The sequence below is a fragment of the Oncorhynchus kisutch genome, linkage group LG9 (assembly GCF_002021735.2).
Source record: "Oncorhynchus kisutch isolate 150728-3 linkage group LG9, Okis_V2, whole genome shotgun sequence".
Lineage (NCBI taxonomy): Eukaryota > Metazoa > Chordata > Actinopteri > Salmoniformes > Salmonidae > Oncorhynchus > Oncorhynchus kisutch.
Genome location: NC_034182.2, coordinates 27,036,084 through 27,043,607, shown reverse-complemented (window position 1 = coordinate 27,043,607; position 7,524 = coordinate 27,036,084). Strand labels below are relative to the sequence as shown.

The 7,524-nt window shown below is 41.2% G+C and overlaps 1 pseudogene; it reads right to left on the bottom strand.

The window, feature by feature from the left end:
• Nucleotides 1–1,846: 1,846 nt before the first annotated feature.
• Nucleotides 1,847–4,523, bottom strand: LOC109879330 (immunoglobulin superfamily member 3-like; annotated as a pseudogene).
• Between the last annotated feature and the right edge of the window lie 3,001 nt (nt 4,524–7,524).

The window sequence follows — 7,524 nt, the reverse complement described above, 5'->3', positions numbered from 1 at the left end:
GTAGCCAGGAGGTGAGGCCTCATTTAAAACAGTAAATTCATCAGGCTTAAGCCATGTTTCAGTCAGGCCAATCACATCAAGATTATGATCAGTGATTAGTTCATTGACTATAATTGCCTTTGAAGTAAGGGATCTAACATTAAGTAGCCCTATTTTGAGATGTGAGGTATCATGATCTCTTTCAGTAATGACAGGAATGGAGGTGGTCTTTATCCTAGTGAGATTGCTAAGGCGAACACCGCCATGTTTAGTTTTGCCCAACCTAGGTCGAGGCACAGACACGGTCTCAATGGTGATAGCTGAGCTGACTACACTGACTGTGCTAATGGCAGACTCCACTATGCTGGCAGGCTGGCTAACAGCCTGCTGCCTGGCCTGCACCCTATTTCATTGTGGAGCTAGAGGAGTTAGAGCCCTGTCTATGTTGGTAGATAAGATGAGAGCACCCCTCCAGCTAGGATGGAGTCCGTCACTCCTCAGCAGGTCAGGCTTGGTCCTGTTTGTGGGCGAGTCCCAGAAAGAGGGCCAATTATCTACAAATTCTAACTTTTGGGAGGGGCAGAAAACAGTTTTCAACCAGCGATTGAGTTGTGAGACTCTGCTGTAGAGCTCATCACTCCCCCTAACTGGGAGGGGGCCAGAGACAATTACTCGATGCCGACACATCTTTCTAGCTGATATGCACGCAGAAGCTATGTTGCGCTTAGTGATTTCTGACTGTTTCATCCTAACATCGTTGGTGCCGACGTGGATAACAATATCTCTATACTCTCTACACTCGCCAGTTTTAGCTAGTTTAGCCTACTGATACACCCTGCTCAAACAGAGTGATACTATGTTAGCTAGCTGGCTATGACTATCCAACACAATACTGGAACTCTTCCAATCTTCCAAGTCAAGGTAAGCTTTTGGTTTTAATAATTTATTGTCACCGGGGCCCACACTGCCGTACACTGTAACGTTAATGCATGATTGTAGCTAGTTTACTAACGCGTTAGTTCTATTAGCTATGCTGACTATGACGTTACTTTAGCTAATATGGTGACAACAATGTAGGCTGTGTGTAGTCCACAAGTGATTCTGTTGAAAAACGTTTCTTAAATGGTAGCAAACAGAACAAAGAGTGGATTGACATACTTGAATTCGTCCAATAGAAACTCTCATTTGCAACTGTTGGACTAATGATTTTCTCCTTGTTCAGCTAGATGAAGGCAAGAGTGTGCAAGGCGTATTGAATGTCACTATCTGTCCATGTGTCACTGTCCATCACCTCAAATGTGTCTCTCGACCTGTGCGCACCTACGTTGTAAACTTTCGTTCATATGCTAGGTTGTAGCAACCTCATGATGGGTATAGAGACAATTTGAGTACCATGTAATTGCCTAAACCAATCGCTGTTACATTGAACTGGGTGAATGACAGTCACCCAATATGTTGTAATAGAAATAAGGCCATGCTCATGAAAAAAAAGTCTGAACGCCACTGTCATGAAGAGGCAGAATTGTGTTCTTAGTGAAATGGATCTTTGTTGTTTGGATGCACAGAGGTGTGTAAAGAGAGCGTGGTTAGGATTGACGGTCATTGCTGGGGGTTAGAGTTGAGTTTACGTGAATGGAACATCTATTTAGGGCAGTCAGAACACCACAGAGAGCTGTGATACAGGATACAGCTAAAAGAAGACAGTTTGAGAGGCTAAAACACCAGCAATAGATACATATTTACAGTTATTATGCAACCAACCATTTTTTTTTACATTGATCATCGGCTTGCTATGGTTGTTGCATGCTGAATCTGTGGGTGAAAGTGTAGAAATGTAACGACAAAAATATGAATGCTAAACAAACAATTCCTCTCTATGAAAGCAGTTTAATGTTTTATTCAATCAAAATTGAACAACAGTATCAATGTGAAAATGAGCTTGGCAGATTACAAGTCATTGTAACACACTAAAAAAAACATAATTATACATACAGTGTCGAACACACAAAATCAATTCAAGTTATTAAAGAGGAAAAGTTCACGTTTCTGTCCATGTTTTGGAGTCACCCCAGAGTACACAGTGTCTGTCTCCATGGCGCTCCTCTGTCTCCCGGACTTTGGTTTCTTGTGGGCGACGTTCAGAGCGGCGTAATGGAGTGTGTCAACACCTTGATCCTGAGAGGAATAGCAAAAATGTAAATCCAATATTTGGTATTAGACTAAACATTGTGGTATTGTGAAATAAAATTTCTAATAAAATGTATATTTTCATATTTTGATTGAAGGAAAAATACATTGATTCAGCAACAACTAAACAAGTGTTAGATCAGGTTACCTGGTTATCATGACTGGGGACTGCAGGAGTACTTGGCTGAAGGTGGGTTCCTTTTAATCAAACACATTAATCAATATAATCATCATCATCATACAATGAAGAGACTATGACCAATTTTGACCAAAACATGTCAACTAATGCATACTCTATCTTGCACAATAAAATTGGTTACCTATGCACTTGCTCATCTTGTACAAAACACAAGTAAGGACAATGAGGAGGAGGACACACAGACCCAACGCTACGCCAAGGCAATACATGAACAGAAGATGGTCCTCCTTACAACCATCTGTGAAATATCAAATAGGGATGGAGACACTGAGACACTGAGGGATAAAGCTATGACAATGTTAGAGACACCAACAAGACTCGGCCTGATCTGAGTCATATTTTATTCTCTCATATACAAAGATATCTAAATGATATAGAAAAACAATGACATCTGAAGGATATAGAAAAACAAAGATATCTGAAGGATATAGAAAAACAAAGATATCTGAATGACATAGAAAAACGATATCTGAACGATACAGAAAACAAAGATTTCTGAACGATATAGAAAAACAAAGATATCTGAATGACATAGAAAAACTAAAGTAACTGAATGACACCTTGCCTGCAATCTAGATTATAACAAAACACAATGTCACTTACGGTCAATGTCCAGCTTGGTCCCGTTCCCAAACACTATCTCCCCACATGAGGCCACAGCGCAGTAGTAAGTTCCAGCATCAGAGGGGCTGAGGTTCCTCTTGGGGAGGTTGTAGACACAGCTCTGTGTGGAAGACTCAGCCTCAGAGCTCTTCTCACACTGATCACTTCGGTCTCCATGGGTGTAAATGATTCCTGGACGGGATTCTCCTGAGCCATGTCTGAACCAATAGACACTGTGTTCTCCTGCACAGGTCTCAGTGTGTATCGTACAGTTTAGAGACACAGAGTCTCCTGGCTGGACTGATTTAGAGACAGACTGATGTACAACTGTCTTACTGTTGGACTCTGAACCTGAAAATAAGTGAATATTTTTTATTTTTGTTATTATTTTATTATTTTATTATTATTTTCTCCCTTTTTCTCCCCAATTCCGTGATATTCAATTGGTAGTACAGTATTGTCCCATCGTTCCGTAGAGGGGTAGGCCATAACCGTTTGTAGGCCAAACCGATCGAACACTACAGACGATTTTGTGAGAAGACGGATTTTCAGAATGTCTCATGGTCTGACAAACACCGCTCTAGCTCCGTCACCTTTCACCACAGATGCGGAAGAGCGAGATAGGCAGTTGCAGTGGATTGAGACTCATCCCATGCAAAAAAAAACAGATATCTCTATATCTCTTAAACTGAAGGATTTGTGTTTTTTGTGTATTATGCTAATTACATTTCCGCGAGGGCGAGGACATCAACCTTTTATTTGATTGTCACAATAATTCAATTTCCTTTAGCTATTATTCTACACTCATTGTGTATAATCTAAGATTTTTAACTATCTGAATATAAGAATTCTCTCTGTACCTTTTACAATGAGAATGGTTCCTTCTCCAAACTCCACCTTGTTTCCATAAGCGCTCCCACAGTAGTATAAGGCTGAATCAGAGAGTTCCATGTCTGAAATTCTTAGGTGATTTTTTTCCTTCGTCACTTTCCACTGAGAAGCGAGGGTTACCTTTAAATTCATGGTAGAATGTAGCGCCACTGTCATACTTATAAAAAAATGTTGACATGACGCGAGGAATATTTCCAAAGGGTTGCTTGTACCAGGAGAATGTTACTGCCATGTCACCCTCATAGAAACAGTGCAAAGTCACTGTGTCTCCAACATTGGGTGATATGAGACGAATGGCTGGGGATTGTGCTACAGCTGGAACATGATCTATAACACACACAACAACTAAAATTGCTTAGCTACTCACATATATTAGACAGCACATACTTAAAAATGCTATCATGATAGGTGGATTGCCTGAAATCGACTGTAATATCAGTACCCAATAAAAAATCTTATAGTACACATCACACAAGCAGAGAAATAAAACAATTTGACTTACCTATTTGTTTAAGGAGGAGAAATATCACACACGGTGCGATCATCTTTGAAGGTGTCACCTTGAGTGGAAAAAGTCTAACCATGTGTACAACACTTCAACAATGGGGTCATTGGTGATTGGTCGAACTGGACGCGTCATTTTTGTTTACGCCTCACTCAGACAACCTTTGGTCTTGTATTGTACCCTGACTCCTGAATGGTCTTGCAAGAAATTGTGGTTTGTATTTCTCACATTCACTCTGGTCAGACCTGTGTGAAAATTGTATTTTCAATTTGTTTACCATTTGTGTTCTCGCAGTCACTTTTTTAGGTGCATTTGATGTAGGCTATCTTGTCTCCATTACATAAGTGCCGCTAAAGATAACATATACTCTTTTGACCAAGTCAATTAATTAGATGACAGGATAAAACAAATCAATTGCATGGCACTCTCATTCCCTATATTCACAGAAACATCCACTGCATCACTGATTGGAAACCTCAGCCAATCACTCTCTGGTGAATGTTGTTCTCATAGGAGGGAATCTATCAAAAGGAGGTTCCTCCTCTTTTGGTCTTCTTTCCAGAGGACCCTGCAATAGTCCTTGTGCCTCACAATAGATGTCTGATTGCGAATGTACTGAAAATTCTCCCATGACATCATCACTAACTTGTCCCTCCCAACCTGGACTGAGATTGTTAACTCAGACGTTTGAAACAGAGTTCATTAGCAGGTCATTGTGGTTTGGAACTGATTTCAGATAACTATACACATAGAGTAGGTTTACGGCTGCAAATTGTCAGTGGCAACAAGTAAAGATTGTAAGAACAACAAACTTACATCAAATAGACATCCTGCTGAAAACCACAAGGAGACACAGAGTGCAGGTAGCAGGGTAGATACGGCCTCATCTTGCTTAGAGCGGACCGCAGTGTACCTGTGATCTGGTTCTCTGTGTGTAGGTGGGTGTGACTCGCAATGGAATGCTGTATATCGCAATTTCTTGGCTTGCAGTGTCTAGCAACTTCAGTAAAGCAGGGCCTATATTTGATGAATAGGCTAGAAAAACGCTGAAGACTGAACACACTCACTGAAGACTGAACACACTGGCATTATTAGTGAAGAGAAAGAGCAGGCAAGCCAGTTTGAGGCTGTATCGCAATAGTGGAAACCAAGGCTGTTCTCAGGACTGGTCTGCAGACTTTTTTGTAGCAGGTTAGGAGAACTTACGCAGCAGGTTAAGTAAATTGACATGGCAGGTTCGGAGTATTAATGTGGCAGGTCAGGAGAATTAGGTTAAGGTTAGAAAAAATGCCCCCCAAAAATCCAGATGACGTGACTTCAGAATAATATTGTCTATTGTATAATTTGTTGGACCACTATTTCTACTAGACTCATGAGATTCCACAGGAAAGTGAGTTCAATGATTGTTCATCATCTTAGTCAACTTTTTGACAACTTCTACAAGTTGCTGCCAACTCTATTGCTGAGGCAGTCATGGGGACTTCCATAATAGTACACTGCTGCATCCTATTGAACGATACATGAATTGCAGTCCTTCATTCTGCATAGATACATACACTATATTTAAACAATTATGTGGACACCCCTTCAAATTAGTGGATTCTACTATTTCTGCCACACCCGTTGCTGACAGGTGTATAAAATCGAGCACACAGCCAGGCAATCTCCATAGACAAACATTGGCAATAGAATGGCCTCACAGAACGGAACCGCCGAGTGCAATACCTACTACCGAGTTCCAAACTCCCTCTGGAAGCAATGATCGCACAAGAACTGTTCCTCTGGAGCTTCATGAAATGGGTTTCCATGGCCCGAGCAGCCACACACAAGCCTAAGATCACCATGCGCAATGCCAAGCATTGGCTGGAGTGGTGTAAAGTTCACCACCATTGGACTCTGGAGCAGTGGAAACGCAGTCTCTGGAGGGATGAATCACGCTTCATCATCTGACAGTCCGACGGACGAATCTGAGTTTGGCGGATGCCAGGAGAACGCAACCTGCTCGAATGCATAGTGAAAACTGTAAAGTTTGGTGTAGGAAGATTGATGAGCTGGGGCTGTTTTTCATGGTTCAGGCTAGACGCCTTAGTTCCAATGAAGGAAATCTTAATGCCACAGCATATAATAACATTCTAGATGATTCTGTTCTTCCAACTTTGTGGTAACAGTTTGGGGAAGGCCCTTTCCTGTTTCAGTATGACAATTCCCCCGTGCACAAAGCGAGGTCCATACAGAAATGGTTTGTCGAGATCGTTGTGGAAGAACTTGACTGGCCTGCACAGAGCCCTGATCTCAACCCCATCGAACACTTTTGGGATGAACTGAAACGCTGACTGTCAGCCAGGCCTAATCACTTAACATCAGTGCCCGACCTCACTAAATCTCTTGTGGCTGAATGAAAGCAGGTCCTCGCAGCAATGTTCCAACATCTAGTGGACAATCCTCCCAGAAGAGTGGAGGCTACTCCATATTAATGCCCATGATTTTGGAATGAGATTTTCAAAGAGCAGATGTCCACATACCTTTGGTAATGTTTTGTATAAAAGCTACATGACATACAGTATATAAGTGGACTGTGTTGCTAATTGTCATGGTTGTGAACAACAATGAAAGAATGAGAGAAAACAGACTGACACCACATAGACATCCTGCCGAAAACCACATAGAGACACAGGGTATGTAGGCCTGTCCAAAGCATAGAGACGACCTTGTTTTGTTTTCACAGCAGACCACAGTGTGCAGGTTGGTACTTGTGAATATCTCGCTGTGTGGGTGCATGCATGGGTGGGTTTTGTATTGATCAGTAGGTTGGGTCTGCAGAAGCCCTCTGCACACATTCATACAGACATACTGTATGTACAGAACACAAGAGAAGAAACAAGTCTATTTTAGTCAGTCAGTTGTTTAAATGGATATTTATTAGTACTAAAAGAAGAAGCATACTCAGGGATTTCTGAAGAGCTATTTATTCAACTGACATCCAACTTTTTAAACGAGGTCGCAGGTCATTAGATTAAAAAAAAGCAATATTAAACAACTCAGAAATCTCAATAAATATTCATTTTCAATACATAGGGATAAAATTTCCAACATTTAATGCAAAAAGTCGATCAACATCTATCTTTGATGTATTTCCTGGTGGTGTAGATGATGATGAAGA